General features: G+C 44.9%; 1 long non-coding RNA gene across 1 annotated transcript; it reads right to left on the bottom strand.

Annotated features, from left to right (window-relative positions):
- Positions 1-9,221: 9,221 nt before the first annotated feature.
- Positions 9,222-20,120, bottom strand: LOC122895739. The gene is made up of 3 exons (XR_006382263.1): positions 19,921-20,120; positions 19,165-19,235; positions 9,222-9,259 (listed from the first exon to the last, which is right to left on the bottom strand). It is a non-coding gene; the product is annotated as an uncharacterized LOC122895739 (long non-coding RNA).
- Between the last annotated feature and the right edge of the window lie 644 nt (positions 20,121-20,764).

Raw genomic sequence — 20,764 nt, 5'->3', positions numbered from 1 at the left:
GCGAAGCTTGACCCGGCATCCATTTACTCCGTTTTCTCATGGTAATTACATGACACTTTGTGTACTAAAATGAGCAGATGCTCTCTGGAATGAGATTGCGATAAAACTTGAGCCTTCAGATGTTTCACATTAAGACCAATGCCTCAGGCTCAGCCCATGGATCCCTGAAGTAACCTCTTCTCAGACCTCTGCCTTTAGAGGGCTGTTGGCCAAGGAAGCTCTACTCCAGGACCTGCTCCTATGCAGAAGCTTCCTGGAAGCCAGGAAAGATGGCGTCTCCGTAGTTTGCCGTCCCACTGGGCTGCTCAGGAAGTCCGTCCAGCTCCTCTGGGCTGGGTGTCCGACTTCCCAACAGAAACTCATCTTCGGGATTTGAAAATGAACAATGAATTCTTGGGAATTCCTGAAGTCATTCATACTAGTCTGCATTTTTCATAACGTTCTGTATTTTTTTAAATACGTAAGAGTAGTTACAAAGAACTGTAGGCCATAGCAAATATTAAAAAAACAACAGAGACTATTATTGGTAACATATGAATAACGAAATGTTTCAATCTGCAACAAGATAACTGTACCACATGGCAGTGTGTGTTGAAATTGCCCATTGGAGGACGAGCTTATTTCCAAAATTTGATTCTTGGAGCATCATTCATAGGATTTGTACAAGATATATGATGCACGTAAACAGATTAATATTCCGTTTGTGAAAATGACTGTTTACAGCAGACGGGGCCGCAGACCCACTTGTGACACGGCAGCAGCTATGAAAAGGAATGATTAGACTGTGACCGCTTCTTCTTGTTTTTCACAGATGTTTGTTTATTTAAGTAACCTCTGCACCCGCCGTGGAGCTCAAACTCCCAAAGCTGAGCTCAAGAGCCACACACTCCTCTGACAGAGCCAGACGGGCGCCCCCACTTCTCTCCTTCTGACCCAGGTTCCCAGCATGTCTCCCTTAGTCTTATACTCCATATCTTAGCATTTCCGCTTGATGTCAGTGAGTCCTTCCTACCAGGAATGCCTCGATGTTTATTGTTAAGCACGAATTCTCACAAGAGAATTATAATACTTTTCCTATGGTCCCAGTCTCTTGACTGATGGGTCTTGGGGTTCAGAAAAACATAAATTTCCCAGAAAAATGTCAGGAAGGACTTCCGGTTTAGAAATACTCTTCTGGGCTGAACAGGATTGCCACGGCAAGGCTGCTGCAGAAACAATTACCTAGTCCCTCATCAGACCCAGTCACTGGTGCTTCCTGGTTTCAGGGGCCTCCGAGCCGGAAGATCCAGTTGTGGATCTCAGCTCCGCCGGTTCCTGGGTGTGAGACTTTGGGCAAGTCACTTGACCTCTCCGAGCTCCCATTTAATGGGTAAGCTCGTGCCCGGAAATAATACACTTGTTTTGTGAGGCGATATTGTAGAAGGGTTGAAAGTGTGGTCTGAGGTTTGAATCCGCTACTTACTACCTCTTTGATTCGGGGCAACTTCTCGCCACTCTGACCCCATTTTTCTCCTCTGTAAAATGGAAAAGCTGAGCCCACTTCATAGGATCTGGGTGAGTTTAAATGAGATCACGCATGAACATTCTTCACACAGAGCATGGTAACAGTGTAAATGCTTGATCAGCGGGGACCAGAGTCGTTAGTACCTGCTGTATCTACCTCACGGGGCCGTGGTGAGGATGAAAGGGAGGTTATGGTGTGGAGTTGCTTTCTAAGCTGTGATGAGGTGTCCACACTCTTCTCTTTCCTTCAGAGATGGGATGGTCAGAAGCTACTGGCTCACACTAGAGCGATCTCCAAGTCAGAGGCCTGGGGATACTTCCTGAGATCCACGGAAGGTAGTTGTGTTGAGGAAGAGGTGTCGCCATGGTTACCCGATAAACAGGGTTTAGTTGCAACCAAGTGGTCAGACTTGGGGCACATTTGGGGGGTGGGGGGCACAGATGATTTTCAGAAAGAAGCTTTGGAGAAAGGACTGTGTTAAACGGAGCCTGCCACGGTAGGTCTGTTTAATAGGGGTTGGAGCAGGGGAAGGGGACATGGCCTAGAAGGTGGCGAGGGGGCTCTCTGACTGTGTCTGAAGCCCCTCATTGGCTAAACCTCAGAAACAATTCTGTTAGCCGGAAGCAGCGCATCCTGCCCCTGCTGTGCATGACCTGACTGTAGATCAAACATGGATCAAAGGTCTTTCCAGAGATGACCTTCTGCAATCCTGACTGCAGCCTGGGAAAGTGAATAGTAGCCTTACTCCCATTCTGAAGACAGGGGCTTGGAGTCTGAGAAAGTTAAGTCCATGGCCCAAGGTCATACAGCCATTCTGAGGTTGAGTCAAGATTCTTCTTGTCTTGAGACGAGAGTCCAAGCCCCTAGTCCAGGCCACCTCAACTCATGAGATGCCAGATGCTGAGCTCGAACAAGGAAAAAGGAAACACAAGTGTGTGGAGTTCAGCACCTAACTGGCTTCCTCTCTTGTCTTCTGTGACATCTCTTTCTCTCTTTCTCTCTCTCTCCCCCCTAATAACACTCCTACTTTCCCAGACACTGTTTATTTGCCGCCAGAGACGCTTTTCTCTGCATAGCCCTTAAGTCTGGCTCCTCCGGGCCCCATTCCTTGGACTCTTTTTTCTCTTTCTTTTGTACAGACAGGTCCATGAGGGATCCTCCTGTTGCCCACAGCTTGGGCTGTCCGCCACCTCTCCGATCCAAACTACTCCTCTGAGCACCAGCCCGGTCCAGCCAACTGCCTCCTTGACATCCCCCTTGGGGCTTCCAGGCTCTCAGCTCAATTCATCATCCCTCCCTTAGCATAAGTCTCCCCCAGAGTTTCCCTTCTTCCTTACCATGGCCTCTTAGTTTCAAGTACTGGGGTTAGCGATAGGGAATCCAAGAAGCCCATGTAGACGCAACCTCATGAATCCGTTCCTACAGCTAGACGTGGACTGTGGGGTGTGTTCTCTGACAGCTGCCAACAATTTGGGGGTGAACTTGGAGGGTAGAAGACATCATTTAATCTGCTGTGTCCTAAGTGCCCAGCAGTGTGCTAGGTCCAGTGGCTGAAAAAGATGAGATCCTTGGCTTTTGGGAACTTTCAGGCTACTAGAGAAGATGGGCATTAGGAATCCTCCCCAAATACGCATTCTTACAAACTGTGATAAGTATCATGAAGGAAAAGTTCAGGGAGCTAGGAAAGAATATACTCGGTCTGTATTAGGTTGGAGTGGGGGGTCGAAGGCCATTTTGAGAAATGATAGTTACTATATCCCTGAGTACTTGAGTTGGGGGAAGAAAATCCATACAGAGGCAATAGTAGGTGTGTGCATGAAGGCCCAGAGGTGGGCAAGAACTTGGTATGTTTGGGAACCCAGAAGGCAGCCATATCAATGGAGCTGCCCATGACGACGCGTCAGGATGAGATGGCACAGGCTGGCTGGGGTGGTGGCAGGGACCTCGTGGGCCATGGTAAGGAGCCTGGATTTTTTTGGTTTAACTTTTTATTTGGAAATAATTTCAAAGTTAAGGAAAAGGGAATAGTATAATGGACATTTGTCTGCCCTGTATCCTGAATTCACTTGTTAAAATTAAGGAAGTTAATTCTTTCTCTCTATGAAGTGTTACAGGTAACCTACTCTGAACTACTGGAGGATAAGTTGCTCACATCACACTCCCTTATGCCTAAACAGTTACAGTGTATGTAAGAACCATTGTCCACTTCACTAAATTCAACCTTAATGCGACACAGTATCTCATTTACCACCCATTTGGTCAGTTACCTCGATCATGTCCTTTGCATAGCTTTTTCCCTCTAGTCCAGGATCCAGGCTAGAAGTGAAGTGAAGCATCCCACTGTCATTTCTCTGTAGTCTCCTTTAATCTGGAATAGCTGGCTTTGTCTTTTATGACATTGACATGATGGAAAAATTCGGTTTTCCCTGTTAAGAGAGTATTTCATTTTGGGGTTTGTCCTCTGTTTCTTCATCACGCTTCCTGCTGGAAGATGACATAAACATTATTTTCTCTTTGCCGGTGAGACAACAAAAGGCACACAGTGTCTCTCTCCTCCACCTTGGTGATTTAAATATTGCCCTATTAATCTATAGTTATTGTTTTTCCCTTGTCACTGATAAGCAGTCAGGGAGATAGTTCCAACCATGCAGATATACCCTCTTCCAGAACTTACTAAATAGATGAGATTTAACATTCAGCAAGGCTTCTTGCCTGAAGCAAATCAGTGTCAGGAGGGTTAGAAAATGACTTCAGCTCTCTCTGCCCTTGACATTCTTCTGCCTATTTATTTATGCATTTATTATTATTAGCAGGGACTTTTGGGTTTCTGCTATTTTCCAATAATTTTGGTTATTAACCTTCATTATCTTGGTGTTCAAATTACCCCAGCTTCAGGGATCTTTTCTCAGCCAGGTGCATCATAGGTGGGAGTGTGCACGAGCTGGTCCCCGAGGCTTGTGGGAGTCTGGCCACCGTGAGCCTCTGCCCTCACGTGCTGTAAGTTCAGCGTGGTCTCTGCCAGCCAGGTACTCAACCATCCAAAGTATGTTGTCCCTCCACACTCCTGCACGTGCCGAGGAACATGAGTTGAGTCTGAATGAGCATCCTTCACTTAGCCACAGCACCACTGTGGTGCTGTGCAGGGGACCCTCAGTTCTGTGTAGAGGATGTCGACAAGCCCATCGGAGACACAAATAAGCAAAGGCAGAATTTCAAGACACCAAGAGGGAGGGGCAGATGTTCTGGGAGCCCGGGAAAGGCAAGAGTGTTACTAGTTGGAAATGAGGGAAGGTTCCATGTGAACCAGGAGAAGGTGGCATTTCAAGGTGGCGTTTGAACCAGGCCTTAAGGGCAGAGAGGATTATTTTCCATTTCACAAAGGAAATAGTTGATTATCCAAGCCGAAAAGAAAACTAAGGGGAGAAAAATCATTGCCCACACAGTCATTGTTGGTTACGTACATATCCCGTCAGGCCGCTACCTTTTGTTAGTCCTCTTACTGTTGGAATAATTCATTTCCAGGCCTCAGGACATTGGCTTGGAGCCTGTGGCTGGGCAGGGGGGGATAGAAGCAAGCCCGGGACCAAATGCAACTCAGGAATCAGTGCTTCGAGCCCATCCACTCGTTCCTTCATTCAGCAAACGTGTATTCAGGACTCACGTCTCCCAGGCCCTGGGGATACAATGACGATCAGAGCATAGTTCCTGTTGTAAAGACCTCAAGTTTAATTGAACGGGAACCCCAAGTGGAGAGAATTTATTGTAAAGCACGCGAAGATGCCAAAGGCAGGCTGATTGTATACAAGATACGGTGCTGACTGGAGACTCTAGCCGGGGAACCGAAGCCTCGGGGCACACCAGAGCATGCGCAGTGAGAAGGGGGGGAATTGAGGACACCTGTCAGGGGACCAAGTTCAAGCAGAGCTCCGGGACATACCTCTCTGTCCACAGGCTGGAGGGCACATCTCTCCTACTCTTAAGCTTCTGGGTGTTTTTTTGTTGTTATTGTTGTTTTTTCTTTGTTTTGTTTTTTGTTTGTTTTTATTTCAAGTACTTCCTTTCTCTGATTTTTTTAAGGGGGGGCTATTTTTGTGCTCTTTTCCAAAATCTCAACTTTTGTGGTCGACTCATTCATTTTATTTTTCTCTTTTTGACCCTAAAAAGCATTTAGTGCAGTTAGTTTTTACCTCTGCAGATAGATTTTACTGTATCTTATTTTTAAAATTATTTTCTAAATAGTTTGGGGTTTTTTAACTCTTGATTTACTTCTTGTCCTAAGAGTAATTTGGTAGGCTATTCATGTTTTTCCATTTCTAAGTGGAGTGTTTTATATTACTGTTAGCTGTATTGCATTTGATCAGAGACTGACTTTTAAGAATTTCCACTTTTCAAAACTTACCAAAATAGTCTCTGTAGCTTAATATTTGTTGAATTTTGTCACTGTCCATGGAACTTGAATAGAAGGTACACTATTTGTTTTCAGGTTGAAAAAATTTTGTGGGGTCATATCTTCTGTGTCTTTATTTTTTTGATTTCTTGTTCAGAAGATGTGTTAGAATATTTCCAATAAAACTGTTTCTCACGGTTCTCCTAGGATTTATTACTCAATATCTTTTTCGTGGATCTTTGTTATTTAACGTATGCGAAATTAATTACATTGTGGAGTCAAGACAGCCTGGATTTAAACCCCGGCTCCATCATTTATTCACTTCGACTCCTTATCCAGAAAATAGAGAGGATACTGGTATCTCCCTTGTAAAAGGGATTAGATGAGATGACTGTGTTCAGTAAAGCTAGAATTCACCACCATGACCGTTGTTAGAGCGCCTGGCTGATCGCTGCTGGCGTTCGAAGCCTCTGCTGTGGAGGCAGAACAGGCCTTGAAGAACCCCTTTCTTCTTCTCTAGCCAGTACACATGTGGTATCAGAACGCCCCATGCAAAACATTAGAAGTCACCGTGGACAGAGGGGCTGAGGGCTTTGCAGCGCGCAAACACAGACCGACGCACATTAGTTTTGGAGGCGGGCTCGCCGCGTCAAGCTGTGTGTGGACGCGTGAGTGTGAGTGGCGTCCTCCAGCCTTTCCCTGGCCGGCGGGCCTGTGGGACGCCAGGAGGAGGGCGCGGCCCCAGCTGTCCCCAGCTGTCCTTTCAAACACTGTGTCCGCCACTGGGATCCTCGGGTCCCTTTTACCCGCACTGCATGCTGGGATTCTGCATGTTTCCCGGCCAATGGCTCACACCTGCAGCCTTCAGAGGTTCGTTCTTGGGCACTGTTCATCCACGGGAAATTTGATGTCTTCACACCCTCCGCGCTCTGGGGGCGCTTCGGGCCAGTGATGGGTGAGTCAGCGCTAAAGCCCAGCTCTTTTGCCTGGAGCAGGATGAGTTCTGCAGAGATGCCCTCCTTCACGAGGAATAGAAGAGAACCTGTAGTCAGGAATCACCCCAATTGTGCTAAATATCTCGTTTGCCCCAGTTGTGGCCATTTGGTCCCAAAATGAACAAAGCAAGACAGAGCTGAGGGCTGTGAGGTAGGGACCCTGAGATGCCCCCACACTGGCTGGTCTTCCCGTGTTTACTGGGCTCACCTGTCTACTTCATTCCCTTACTGTTTTTGTCTGAGAACTCTTCTTTGATAAATCACTTATCTGGGTTAAGCTTTTGGGAGAATCTGACCTAAGACAAGCTGCCTCGCTCCTTCCTGACAGGAGGAATTCTGATACGGACTAAGCACGTCATTTTTTTTGTTTTTTTGCATTTATGTCCTTCTGGTTGCAAGAGACATAAATCCAAAGGTGTAGCTTGGACAAGAAGGTCAGAAGGAGGCCATTGTCTCCCAAGCGATCCCAAGAAGGAAAGGTGTACTCCTGGGCCACAGAGGCACCTGAAATCAAGCCATTCTCTCCCCAACTCTCTTGATGACTCAAGTGTGCTTTAGTCCCTGACAGCGGTGTTTCCAAACAGCTGGTAGGAAGGCTGCCAACAGGGTCCCTTCCTCAGTTTCCTCAGCTCTGCCCTGCTTTGTTCTGTTTGGGACCCCGTGGCCACAGCTGGGGCAAAGGAGGTATTGAGCACAATTGGGGTGATTCCTGACTGTAGATTCTCTTCTATTCTTGGTGAAGGAGGGGCTGTGGCAGAAGGGAGGGGTGCTCCACAGGGAAAAAAGCTGATGCCCACCACATAATTCCTGGATGAAAAGAGCAGAACTTAAGAAGGCTTCCTTGCTCTCCCACGCTCGCAGCAGCCATATTCCCGACAGCTAAAGGCAGAAACAACTCAGATGTCCGTCAACAGACAAATTGATAAACTGTGAGATACACACACACACACACACACACAGGAACATTATTCAGACTTTTAAGATTTTTTTTTCCCCAATTTATTTATTTTCAGAAAAACAGTATTCATTATTTTTTCACCACACCCAGTGCTCCATGCAAGCTGTGCCCTCTATAATACCCACCACCTGGTACCCCAACCTCCCACCCCCCTGCCACTTCAAACCCCTCAGACTGTTTTTCAGAGTCCATAGTCTCTCATGGTTCACCTCCCCTTCCAATTTACCCAAATTCCCTACTCCTCTCTAACGCCCCTTGTCCTCCATGCTATTGGTTATGCTCCACAAATGAGTGAAACCATATGATAATTGACTCTCTCTGCTTGACTGATTTCACTCAGCATAATCTCTTCCAGTCCCGTCCATGTTAAGATTTTTTTTTTAACTTGAGAGAGAGAGAGCACGAGAGGGGAGAGGGATGGAGGGAGAAGCAGATCCCCGCTGAGCAGGGAGCGCCATGCAGGACCCGATCCCAGGACTCCAGAATCATGACCTGAGCCAAAGGCGGTTGCTTAACCAACTTAGCCACCCAGGCACCCAACATGATTCAGCCTTTAAAAGGAAGGAAATTGGGATGCCTGGGGTGGCTCAGTTTGTTAAAAGGAAGGAAATTCACAGGCCACAGCATGGATGCACCCTGAGGACATGATGCTAAGAAATGAGCCAGTCACAAAAAGACACACACTGCCTGATTCCGCTGATATGAGGTCCCTAGAAGGGAAATTTACAAAGACAAAAAGTAGACTAGAGGTTACCAAGGAATGGTGAGAACAAGAATAGAGGATTTTTGTCTAATGAGTACAGAATTTCTGTTTAGAATCATGAACAAGTTCTCAAAATGAGGAGTGGTGATGATTGCACAACATGAAAATGTATTTATGGCCGGTGAATTGTGCACTTAAAAAGGGCTCAGTACTAGAATTCCCCAGAGAAACAAAACCAGTATATATTAGGAAGAGATTTGTTACGAGGAATTGGCTCTTGCAATTACAGAAGCTGAAACGTCCCAACCCAGGAGCCAAGGGGGTAAGTTTCAGTCTGAGTCTAAGAACAAAGGGAGGAAAAAAAGACCAATGCCCCAGCTCAAAGACGGGCAGGCAGAGAGAATTCTTTCCTACTCAGCCTTTTATTCTAGTCAGGTCTTCAATATGAGAAGTGAGGTCTTCCCATACTAGGTAGGGCAATCTGCTTTACTCAGTCTACCAACTCAATTTTTTAAAAGATTTATTTATTTATCTCTTTATTTATTTACGGGAGAGAGAGAACATGATGGGGGAGGAGGAGCAGAGGGAGAGGAAGAAGAAGACTCCGCACTGAGCAAGGAGGCCAATGTGGGGCTCGATCCCAGGATCCCGAGATCATGACCAGGAGTCGAAGGCAGATGCTTAATCGACTGAGCCACCCAGGTACCACAGTCTACTGAAATTAAAAAAAAAAAAAATTAACATCAATTCTTCTCAAACTCTCTCAAAAATCAGAAGAGGAGGCAATACTCCCTAACTCATGAGGCCAGGATTACTCTGACACCAAAATCAGATCAAAACAACACAAGAAAAGAAAAGTACAGACCAACACTATGAACACCGATATAAAAATCCTCAACCAAATGTAATAGCATATTAGAAGTATTTGGGCAGGAGCGCCTCAGTGGCTTGGTCAGTTAAGTGCCTGACTCTTGATTTCAGTTCAAAGCATGATCTCAGGGTGATGAGATCAAGCCCCAAATTGAGCTCTGCACTAAGTGTGGAGCTTGCTTAAAATTCTCTTTCCCTCTCCCTCTCCCCCTCCCCTCACCCATTTCCTCTCTCTGTCTCGCTCTCGTTCTTTAAAAAGAAGGATTGGGGTGCCTGTCTGGCACAGTCTATGGAGCATGGAACTCTTCATCTCAGGCGCCCCCATACCTCCCAATTTTAGAACTTATTGCAATATTACAGTAATCAAAACAGTTTAGTACTTGCATAAAAATAGACAAATAGATCAATGGGATAGAAATGAGAGTCCAGGGACACCTGGGTGGCTCAGTGGGTTAAAGCCTCTGCCTTTGGCTCATGTCATGATCTCAGGGTCCTGGGATCGAGCCCCACATTGGGCTTTCTGCTGAGCAGGGAGCCTGCTTCCCCCTCTCTCTCTTTCTGCCTCTCTGCCTACTTGCTATCTCTGTCAGTCCAATAAATGAATAAATGAAAATCTTAAAAAAAAAAAAAGTGAGAGTCCAGAAACAAAACCTTACATCTGTGATCATTTGGTTTTTGTAAGGGTGCCAAATCACTCAATGTGGAAGGAAATGTGCTAGGGCAACTGGATATCCACATGCAAAAGGATAAAACTGGACACATAACTATATCATATATAAAAATTAACTCATAATGAATCAATGATCTAAATAAAAAGAGTTAAAGCAAAACTCCTGGAAGAAAATAGAGTGGTAAATCTTTCATGACCTTGAATTTGGCAATAAAGTTCTAGATATGATACTAAAATCATGACTAACAAGAGAAGATAAATTGGATGTAATGTAGGCGCTTCTACTGGAAATTTCCCTCTAAGCACTGTGTTAGCTGATCTTATATATTTTGTATGTAACATTTTCATCTTCATTCATTGCAAAATGTAATTTATTGTAATTTATTTATTTATTTATTTATTTATTTATTTATTCATTGTAATTTATTCTTTGATCCACTGGCTATGTATGAAAATGTTCCTTAATTTCCACATATTTGTGAATTTCTCAAATTTCCTCCTGTTACCGATTTCTAATATCATTCCATTTTTGTCAAAGTTGTGTGATTCATTTCACAGTGTATACAAACACCAAATCATTACACTGTACACTGAAACTAGTATGTTCTACATCAATTATACCTCAAAAAAAGTTGTTTGACTCAATCTTTTTAAATATACTGAAACAAAATAAATAAATAAACAAATTTTAAAAATTTACTGAGACTTAAAAAAAAAAAAAAGATTTACTTATTTTAGGGGCGCTCAGCCCCCCTGAGGGTGGCCCAGTCAGTTAAGTGTCCACCTTCAGCTCAGGTCATGATTCCAGAGTCCCAGGATTGAGCCCCATGTCAGGCTTCCTGCTCAGCTTCCTGCTTCTTCCTCTGACCCCCACCCCAGCCGTACTCTCTTTCTCAAAGAAAAATATTTAAAATTTAAATATTTAAATTTATTTATCATTTAAATTTAATAATATTTATTTCTTTGAGAGAGAGAGAACATGAGCAGGGGGAGGGGCAGAGGAAGAGGGAGAGAATCCTGGCTCAGACTCCCAGGTGAGCGTGGAGCCTGAGGCAGGGTTCTATCCCAGGACCCTGAGATCACGACCTGATCGCAGTGGAAGAACTGGACCCTCAACCGACTGAGTCACTCAGCTGCCTTGCGACATATTGTGTGACCTAATGTATGTTCTCTCTTGGACAACAGTCCATACGCCCTTGATAAAAACATGTATTCTGCTATTGTATGGAGGGTTCTACAAAGTTCTGTCTGTCTATTCCATGCAAATAGAATGCTACTAGACAGATCGTCTATTTCCTTGTTAATCTTCTATCTAGTACCTCTATCTATTATTGATACTAGGGTATTGAAAACTCTGACTCAATTATTGTTGAATTGCCTACTCCTTCCTTCAATTCTGTCCAAAATAAACTGTCAACCAAAAATTGTATACCTGGAAAAATTATCCTTCAAGAATGAAGGAGAAATTAAGATGTTTCTGGATAAATAAAAACTGAGGGAGCTCATTATTTGTAGACTTGCCCTGTAAGAAATGCTAAAGGAAGGGGCACCTGGCCGGCTCATTAGTTAAGCATCTGCCTTCGACTCAGGTCATAATCCCAGGGTCCTGGGATCGAGCCCCACACTGGGCTCCCTGCTCTGTAGGAAGCCTGGTTCTCTCTCTTCTGCTCCCCCTGCTTGTGTTCCCTCTCTCACTGTCTCTCTCTGTCAAATAAATAAATAAATAAAATTTAAAAAAAAAAGAAAAAGAAAAAAATGCTAAAGGGAGTTCTTCAGGGAGTTCGTCAGAACACTATGACTCAAAATCATAAGAAAAAATTAAAGTTTAATACTAGCAAAACTAATTTCATAGATAAATATAAAAGCCAGTATTATTGTATTTTTTGTTTGATTGGTAACTTCTCTCTTTTTCTTGTATGATTTAAAAGGAAATGCATAAAACAATAATTATAGATCGATTTTGATGGGTATATATGTATAAAGATGTAAACTGTGACAATAACAGTATAAAAGGCAAGAGCAGAGATATGTGGGAGGAAAATGATTGTGTAGTATCGAAACTAAGTTGGTATTTTTCAAACAAGATAGTTACAAGTTTAAGATGGTAATTGTAACCCTATGGCAACCACTAACAATAATAATAATAATAAAATATACATGAAGGGAATCAAAATGGTACACCATAAAAAAATCAACTGAATAAAAAAAAATGGTAAGGAAAGAACTGAAGAACAAAAAACACATAAGACACACATAAATAGCTAAATGGCAGAAATAAATTATTCCTTCTCAACAATCACATTAAATCTAAACAGGTTAAATCCTCCCCTTCTATTAAAATATAGCGATGGGTAGATTTAATTTAAAAAACAAAACAAAACAAGGGTGCGTGGTTGGCTCAGTCATTGGAACATGTGATTCTTGATCACAAGGTTGTAAATTCAAGGCCCATACTGAGTGTAGAGATTACTTAAAAATAAAATCTTTGGGCACGTGGGTGGCTCAGTGGGTTAAAGCCTCTGCCTTTGGCTCAGGTCATGATCTCAGGGTCCTGAAATCGAGTCCCGCATCGAATTCTCTGCTAGGCAGGGAGCCTGCTTCCTCCTCTGTCTCTGCCTGCCTCTCTGCCTACTTGTGATCTCTCTCTGTCAAATAAATAAATAAAATCTTTAGGGACGCCTGGGTGGTGCAGTTGGTTGGACGACTGCCTTCGGCTCAGGGCGTGATCCTGGAGTCCCGGGATCGAGTCCCACATCAGGCTCCCAGCTCCATGGGGAGTCTGCTTCGCTCTCTGACCTTCTCCTCGCTCATGCTCTCTCTCACTGTCTCTCTCTCTCAAATAAATAAATAAAATCTTTAAAAAAGGGTTTAAAAAAATAAATAAAATCTTTAAAAAAATAAAAATAAAATAAAATCTTTAACAACAATGAAAAACAACAGGGTCTATCTGTATGCTGTCTACAAGAGATCCACCTTTTAAAAATTTTTATTTATTCATTTGAGAGAGAGCAAGAGCGTGAGTTGAGGGGCAGAGGGAGAAGCAGACTCCCTGGGGAGCAGGGAACCCAACACCAGGTCCTGGGATCATGACCTAAGTAGAGAAGGCAGACACTTAACCCACTGAGCCATCCGGGTGCCCCAAGAGAGCCACTTTAGATATAAGAACACAAAGAGGGGGGCGCCTGGGTGGCTCAGTGGGTTAAGCCGCTGTCTTTGGCTCAGGTCATGATCTCAGGGTCCTGGGATCGAGCCCTGCATCGGGCTCTCTGCTCAGCAGGGAGCCTGCTTCCTCCTCTCTCTGCCTGCCTCTCTGCCTGCTTGTGATCTCCGTCTGTCAAATAAATAAAATCTTAAAAAAAACAAAAGAACACAAAGAGGTTGAGGGGTTGAGGTTGAGGTTGAGGTTGAGCCTCTGACTCTTTTTTTTTTTTAATAGTTTTTTTTTTTTTAAGATTTATTTAGGGGCACTGTGATCTGTCGGTTAAGTGTCTGCCTTCGGCTGGGGTCCTGGTCCCAGGGTCTTGGGATCAAGCTCCAAATCTGGCTCCCTGCTCAGTGGGGAGCCTGTTTCTCCCTCTCCCTCTGCCTGCAACTCCCCTTCCTTGTGCGCTCTCTCTCTCTCTCTCTCTCTGTCAAATAAATAAATAAATCTTTTTTTTTTTTTTTTAAGATAATAAGAAGGGCGCCTGGGTGGCTCAGTCATTAAGCATCTGCCTTCAGCTCAGGTCATAGTCCTGGAGTCCCAGGATTGAGCCCCACATCGGGCTCCCTGCTCCACGGGGAGCCTGCTTCTCCCACTCCCCTCCCCCTGCTTGTGTCCCCTCTCTTGCTGTATCTCTCTGTCAAATAAATAAAATCTTTAGAAAAAATAACAAGAGACAAAGAAGGACATTATATGTTGATAAAAGATTCAATACAAGAAGGCATAATAATTGTAAACATACACACATCTAACAAGAGAGTCTAAACATATGAAGCAAACATTGACAAAACTGAAGGGAAAAATAGGTTTATGGTAGTAACAGTTGGAGATTTTACCCTACTTTCAGCTGTGGAAACAGTCTGGTAGTTCCTTCAAAGGCTAAACATAGAGTTACCATAGATTCAACTATTTCTTCCTTCCAAGCAACCTGAAAGCAAGGATTCAAGCAGATGCTTGCATGTCAACGTTCATGGCACCATTACTCACAGTAGCCAAAAGGTGGAAATAAACCAAATGTCCATCAACAGATAAACGAATAAACAAAATGTGTTGTACACACTCAATGGAATAGGTTTCAGCCATATAAAGGAATGAAGTTCTAATACACACTTCAACACAGATAAACCTGGAAAACATTACGCTAAGTGAAATAAGTCAGATGCTAGAGAACAGGTACTGTGTGGTTCCACTTATATGAGGAATCTAGAATAGGCAAATTCCCAGAGATGGAAAGTAGATTAGGAGTTACCAGGGGCTGAGAGGAGAGAGAAATGAGCAGTTATTGCCCAGTGGTTACAGGGTTTCTGTCTGGAGTGATGAAAACACTTTTGAAATAGACAGTGGTGATGGGTGCACAACATTGTGATGCAATTAATGTCACAGAATTGCACATTTAAAAATAGATTAAAAGGCAAATTTTATGTTATATATGACCAAAAAAACTTTTTTAAAGATCTTAGTTATTTGTTTGACAGAGAGAGAGAGAGAGAGAGAGAGGGAACACAGTAGGGCGAGTGGGGGAGGGGGAAAAAGGCTTCCTGCTGAGCAGGGAGCCTGATGAGGGGCTTGATCCCAAGACCCTGGGATCCTGACCTGAGCTAAAGGCAGATGCTTAACTGATTGAGCCACCCAGGTGTCCCACAATTCACTTTTTTTAGTGTTGTTGTATTCTGAGACCTTGCTGAATTCACTGATTAGATCTAGGGATTTGTTGGTAGAATCCTCAGTATTTACTCTGTAAATGATCATGTTATCTGCAAGTAAGGGAACTTTCATTTCTTCCATTACAATCTGCAAGCCCTTTGTTTTATTTTCTTGCCCTATTGCATGAGTTAGAACTTCCATTATTTTCTTGTGTAAGAGAGGTGAGAAGGGAAATTCTTTAAATTTTATTTTCCGGGGTGCCTGGGTGGCTCAGTGGGTTAAGCCTCTGCCTTCGGCTCAGGTCATGATCTCAGGGTCCTGGGATTGAGCCCCGTGTCCGGCTCCCTGCTCGGTAGGGAACCTGCTTCCCTCTCTCTACCTGCCTCTCTGCCTACTTCTGATCTCTCTGTGCCAAATAAATAAATACAATCTTTTTAAAAAATTTATTTTCCAAATGTTGTTAATGTTATACAAAAATTACAACTTAAAAAACGAAAACTGATTTTTGTATTTTGACCTTGTTTCCTAGACAGAGCTAAATTCATTTCTCAGCTCTAGTAGTTGTTTCACAAGTTTCCTTGTTAATGTCACCTGCAAATGGAGACAGTTTCCTTCTCTTCTGATACTTACGCCTTTCCTTTTTCTTGACTTATTGCACTGGCCAGTGCCTCCAGGACTATGTCAAATAAATGTGGTGAAAGGGGTCATCTTTGGCTTGTTCACAATCTTAGATTGAAAGTATACAATATTTCACCTTTAAGTATGATTTTGGCAGTAGATCTTTTTTTAAAAAAATAATAATTTTTTTTTTTTGAGAGAGAGAGAGTGTGTGTGAGAGAGAGAGAGAAAAGGAACAAGGGAGGGGCAGAGGGAGAGAGAAAATCTTAAGCCGACTGGCACTGGGTATAATCTCATGACCCTGAGATCATGACCTGAGCAGAGTTCAAGAGTCAAATGCTTAAATGACTGAATGAAACGGGCGGCCCTGTAGACTTTTTTCTACATATATTTTGTGAGGTGAGGAAGTTCCCTCCTGGGCGCCTGAGTGGCTCAGTTGGTTGGACAACTGCTTTCGGCTCAGGTCCTCACTCGGGAGTCCTGGGATTGAGTCCCGCATCTGGCCCCTCTTCAGGGAGGAGTCTGCTTCTCCCACTGACCCTCCCCCACTCAAGCTCGCTCTCTCTCTCTCACACACACAAGTAAATAAAATCTTTTAAAAAAAAAAAAAAGGAAGTTCCCGTCTACTGAGTTTTTAATTTTCGTTACTATATTTGGCTATTTGTATTATATTTGTATTCTATTTGGTTTTTTTTCAGATCTGTTAGTTTATTTGGTAGTGGTAGTGGTGGTGTTTCCTCTTCTTGCAATTATTTTTCAAGTTTATGTCCTATTTTTTTGAACATAATATTCAGGGATACTTGACTGGCTCAGTCAGTAGAGCATGTAGCTCTTGATCTTGGGGTTGTGAGCTCAAGTCCCACATTGGGTGTAGAGATTACTTAAATAAACATAAACAAACAAACATAACAATAATCAGAGATTATAGTCTTGGTTTAATAATTCCAATATATGAAATATTTACAAATGTTGGATTCTGCTTTCTGTCATTTCTCTGTGTGCTGGAATATTTCTGACTGTATATTCTCTTCAAAAACTTATTTGAAAAAAAAAAACTTATTTGAAGGAATTAGCTTCTACCAGTTACCTGAACACTGCCAATCTGCAGTCATTTTAAATATACAGCTTGAGGGACGCCTGGGTGGCTCAGTTGGTTGGACGACTGCCTTCGGCTCAGGGCGTGATCCTGGAGTCCCGGGATCGAGTCCCACATCAGGCTCCCAGCTCCATGGGGAGTCTGCTTCGCTCTCTGACCTTCTCCTCGCTCATGCGCTCTCTCACTGTCTCTCTCTCTCAAATAAATAAATAAATAAAATCTTAAATAAATAAATAAATAAATATACAGCTTGAGTATTTTTCTCTTTTTTGACCACACCAATGATGTAATTTGAAGAAGAAAAGCCTGGCTTTTCATCACAACTCAGAAATAGTTTCTTTCTTCTCTTCTGCTCAGCACCTAGGTACTTAACTTGTAATCCCCTAGGGCAAAGCGCCTGGGTTAGGTTACTCTTGGTTGACTCATTTTTGAATCCAGCAGGGGGCATCTCTTCTTAATCACTAGGATGGGTTTGGATTTCTGTTCTGAAATGCCTGCTCAAGTTGACCTAGTTTAGCAAATGTTTTCAGGGTGAAGGGCGTTTCAGTACTCAGGTTCTTCTCTGGGCTCACATTTTCATCTAGGTTTTAGACTGGTAGTTCTTCTTTGTTCTTCAGTACTTTCAGAAAAGGATTTTATTTACTTTTTTGACAGAGAGAGAATGTAAGCAGGGGGAGATGCAGAGGGAGAGGGAGAAGCAGGCTCCCCACTGAGCAGGGAACCTGACCTGGAGCTCCATCCCAGGACCCTGAGATCCTGACCTGAGCCAATGGCAGACGTTTAACAAACTGAGCCACCAGACCTCCCTGTTCTTCAGTACTTTTTAAAAAAAGATTTATTTATTTATTTATTTATTTATTTATTTATTTGACAGGCAGCGATCACAAGTAGGCAGAGAGGCAGGGAGAGAGAGAAGGGGAAGCAGGCTCCCTGCTAAGCAGAGAGCCCGATTCGGGGCTCAATCCCAGGCCCCTGAGATCATGACCCGAGCCAAAGGCAGAGGCTTTATCCCACTGAGCCACCCAGGCACCCCCGGGAGAGAAAAAATCTTAAGCAGGCTCCAGGCTCTGCACAGAGCCTGACTCGGAACTCGATCTCACCACCCTGAGATCATGACCTGAGCAGAAATCAAGAGTCAGACACTTAAGCAGCTTGAGTCATCCAGGCGCCCCTCTCCATGGCTCGATTGAAAAGGTTTTCCCAGTGATTCTAATAGGACCGTCTCACTCATTAGAGGTTCACTGGGGTAACTCTCGCCCCTTACAGAGGTGAAAGGAAGACTTCCTGACCCTTGACTAAATTACCAAACCCTGTCCTGTAACCTGGTCACGCCCATTCTTCTCTGATTAAAATCTTCTCCTTGGGGCGCCTGGGTGGCTCAGTCACTGGGTGTCTGTCTTCAGCTCAGGTCATGATCCCAGGGTCCTGGCATTGGACTGCCTAGGGCTCCCCTGTTTCTCCCTCTCCCACTCCCCCGCTCCTTGTATTCCTTCTCTCCGTGTCTCCATCTCTCTGTCAAATAAATGAATAAAATTTAAAAAAAAGAAAGAAAGAAAGAAAAAAACTCTCTCCTTGTGGGGCACCTGGCTGGCACAGTGGGCGGAGCATGCTGACCTTGATCTCAGGGTTTTGAGTTTGACCCCACGCTGGGTGTAGAGATGACTTAAAAAAAAAAAAAAAAGGCTGTCCTAGTACACATTGCAAACACTTACTTTCCCGAGACCACAAGGCTGCTGCACCCCAGCCTTCTCACCTCAGCGGGTGGAAACTCCTCTTTAAGCTGCTCAGGTTAAAAATCTCAGAGTGACTCTTAATTCGTGTCTTTATCTCATAACCCATTTCCAACCTTTTGAGAAATCCTGGGGGCTCCACCTTCAAAATGAACCCAGAATCTGACCACCGTTCACCTCCTGCGTCACTGCCACGTAGTGCAAGCGACCGGCATCTACGCGCTGCGGCAGGCATTATTGCAATAACCTTCTAGCAGGCGTGCCTGCTTCTGTCCTTGTCCCTCTGCTTAGTTCACAACCCAGCAGCCAGAACGGTTATTTCAGAATATGTCAGATGATGTCAGCCTTCTGCTCAAAACACTGCAATGGCTCCCTATTTCGGAGTAAAAGCCAAGCATACAGGAACCAGACAAAATCCGCGCTCTCTGTCTCTCTCTCTCTCTTCCAGCCGCTTCCAGCACTCTCCCCTCCCTCCCCATGCTCCTCCCGCCCACACACACTTCTCCTTGCTGTTCTTCAGTAACACATGAACCAGCTGTTCCTTCCGCCCCGCATGCTCTTCCGCCCGCCAGCCCGTTAGCTAACCCTCTTCCCTCCTTCAATTCTCACTTTCTCCCTTGTGTGTAATCTGGCCAAACCTGCTCCCTTGACCTTGCTCTACCTTAGCGCCCCCTTAGCCATGGTTTCACGTTCCGCAGTTTCCATTACACAGGGTCAGCCACAGTTTGGAAACAGAATTCTTCCAAAGGTCAGTAGTAGCCCACACGGCAATGCCCACCTCACTCACCTTGCTTCCTCTGGTCGTGTAAGCTCTTGATCATCTCACATTATCACAAGAAGAAGGGTGAGGACAGGACACTGAGATATTTTGAGACACAGAGAGAGACCACATTCACAGAACTTTTACTACAGTATATTGTTAGAACTGCTCTTTTTATTATTGTTGTTGTTAATCTCTTACTATGCCTAATTTATAAATTAAATTTATAAATTAAATTTATCATAGGTATGTATGTATGTATAGGAAGAAACACAGTATAAGTAAGGTTCAGTACTATCTGGGGTTTCAGGCATCCACTGGGAGTCTTGGAACATATTCTCACACACACACCCCTCCGGAGGGGTCTACTGCACTGTACTGTATGTTTCTGTCCTGTGCTGCACTTTCCCCCCATAGCCTTGCCCCATCTTCTACATAATGTATTATCCCCCTTGTCTAAGAATAGAAGCTACGAGAAGGCAGAAATCTGTTTTGTTCACTGAGCCCAAGAACTAAGGAAAGTGTCTATCACAGCGGCTTCAAAAATGTCAAACATAAACTTTGTTTTTTTAATATAAAATCTGAATGCCTGTATTCCTCGCAACACTACAACTAAGAAGTATGACTAACAATATCAGGTCGTGGGACCCAGGGGTTCTTGGACGCCCACTACGTTCACCCGCACCCAGGACGGCCGCTACTTTGAACTGGAAACACTGAATTTTCAGCTCACGGAAGCCCTTTCTCTGCTCAGCTTCTGCAGAGTGCGCGTCCCGGGCTCACCTTGTCCAGCCTGGACGAGATTCCCCTTCCCCCAGGGCCAAGGTCATCCAGCCAGCCAACCAGGCCACATCTCCGTCCTTCTGCCCCCGAAAGGACTTCGCTTTCCGAACGTGTGTGCCAAGAGGGGCGGGGCGTAGCGAATTCAGCAGGTGCGCGGTACGCGGGGGCGGCGGCCTCGGTCCCCGCGGGGCTTCACCCGCGCCGAGAGAAAATGGGCGGGGCGTGGAAGAGAACGTGCCGCCGCTATCACGGCGCGCCTTGGGATTGGCTCGCCACTGCTGGGCCACGCCCCCAGCCGGGCTCTCGCCCCGCCCCCAGCGGTGAGCAGTCCGGGGCCAGGTGCGAGGCTGCGAGCCAGGTGCGAGCCAGGTGCGAGCCAGGTGCGAGCCTAGCGAGGAACCCTCAGAGGCCCGGACACAGGCGCGCTTCTCCGGGTAGTCGCCCCGGCCGTCGCGGGGAGATGTGCTTCAGCCCCCGGGGCCCTGCAGGGTCCCCGGTTATTCACTCACGCGCCGGTGCCAGCCCGGACCTGGATCCGGGGCCAGGAAATGTCCGAGAAACCTCGACCCAGGGCCGGCATCTCGCCGAAGCCGCTCTTAAAAGAGGGATTGGATTCAGTAGAGGATCTCCAAGGAGCCAGCCCCGTCAGACAGACCTTCACGGAAGGCCCTGGCTTCTGGGGGCTTTGGCTTCCTCAAGTGGAAACGAATAGACACCGGGAAACCCAGGACTGGCCGCAGCTCAGGCACTCACATGCTGTGTGGCCTTGACCAAGACACACCCTATTGTTCCCTCATCTCACTGCGAAGGGGATAGGACTTGATGTCCTCTAAGGTCCCTTTTC

Source organism: Neovison vison, chromosome 14 (assembly GCF_020171115.1).
Source record: "Neovison vison isolate M4711 chromosome 14, ASM_NN_V1, whole genome shotgun sequence".
Lineage (NCBI taxonomy): Eukaryota > Metazoa > Chordata > Mammalia > Carnivora > Mustelidae > Neogale > Neogale vison.
The sequence above is the reverse complement of the archived record's forward strand: the minus strand, read 5'-3'. Positions and strand labels throughout refer to the sequence as shown.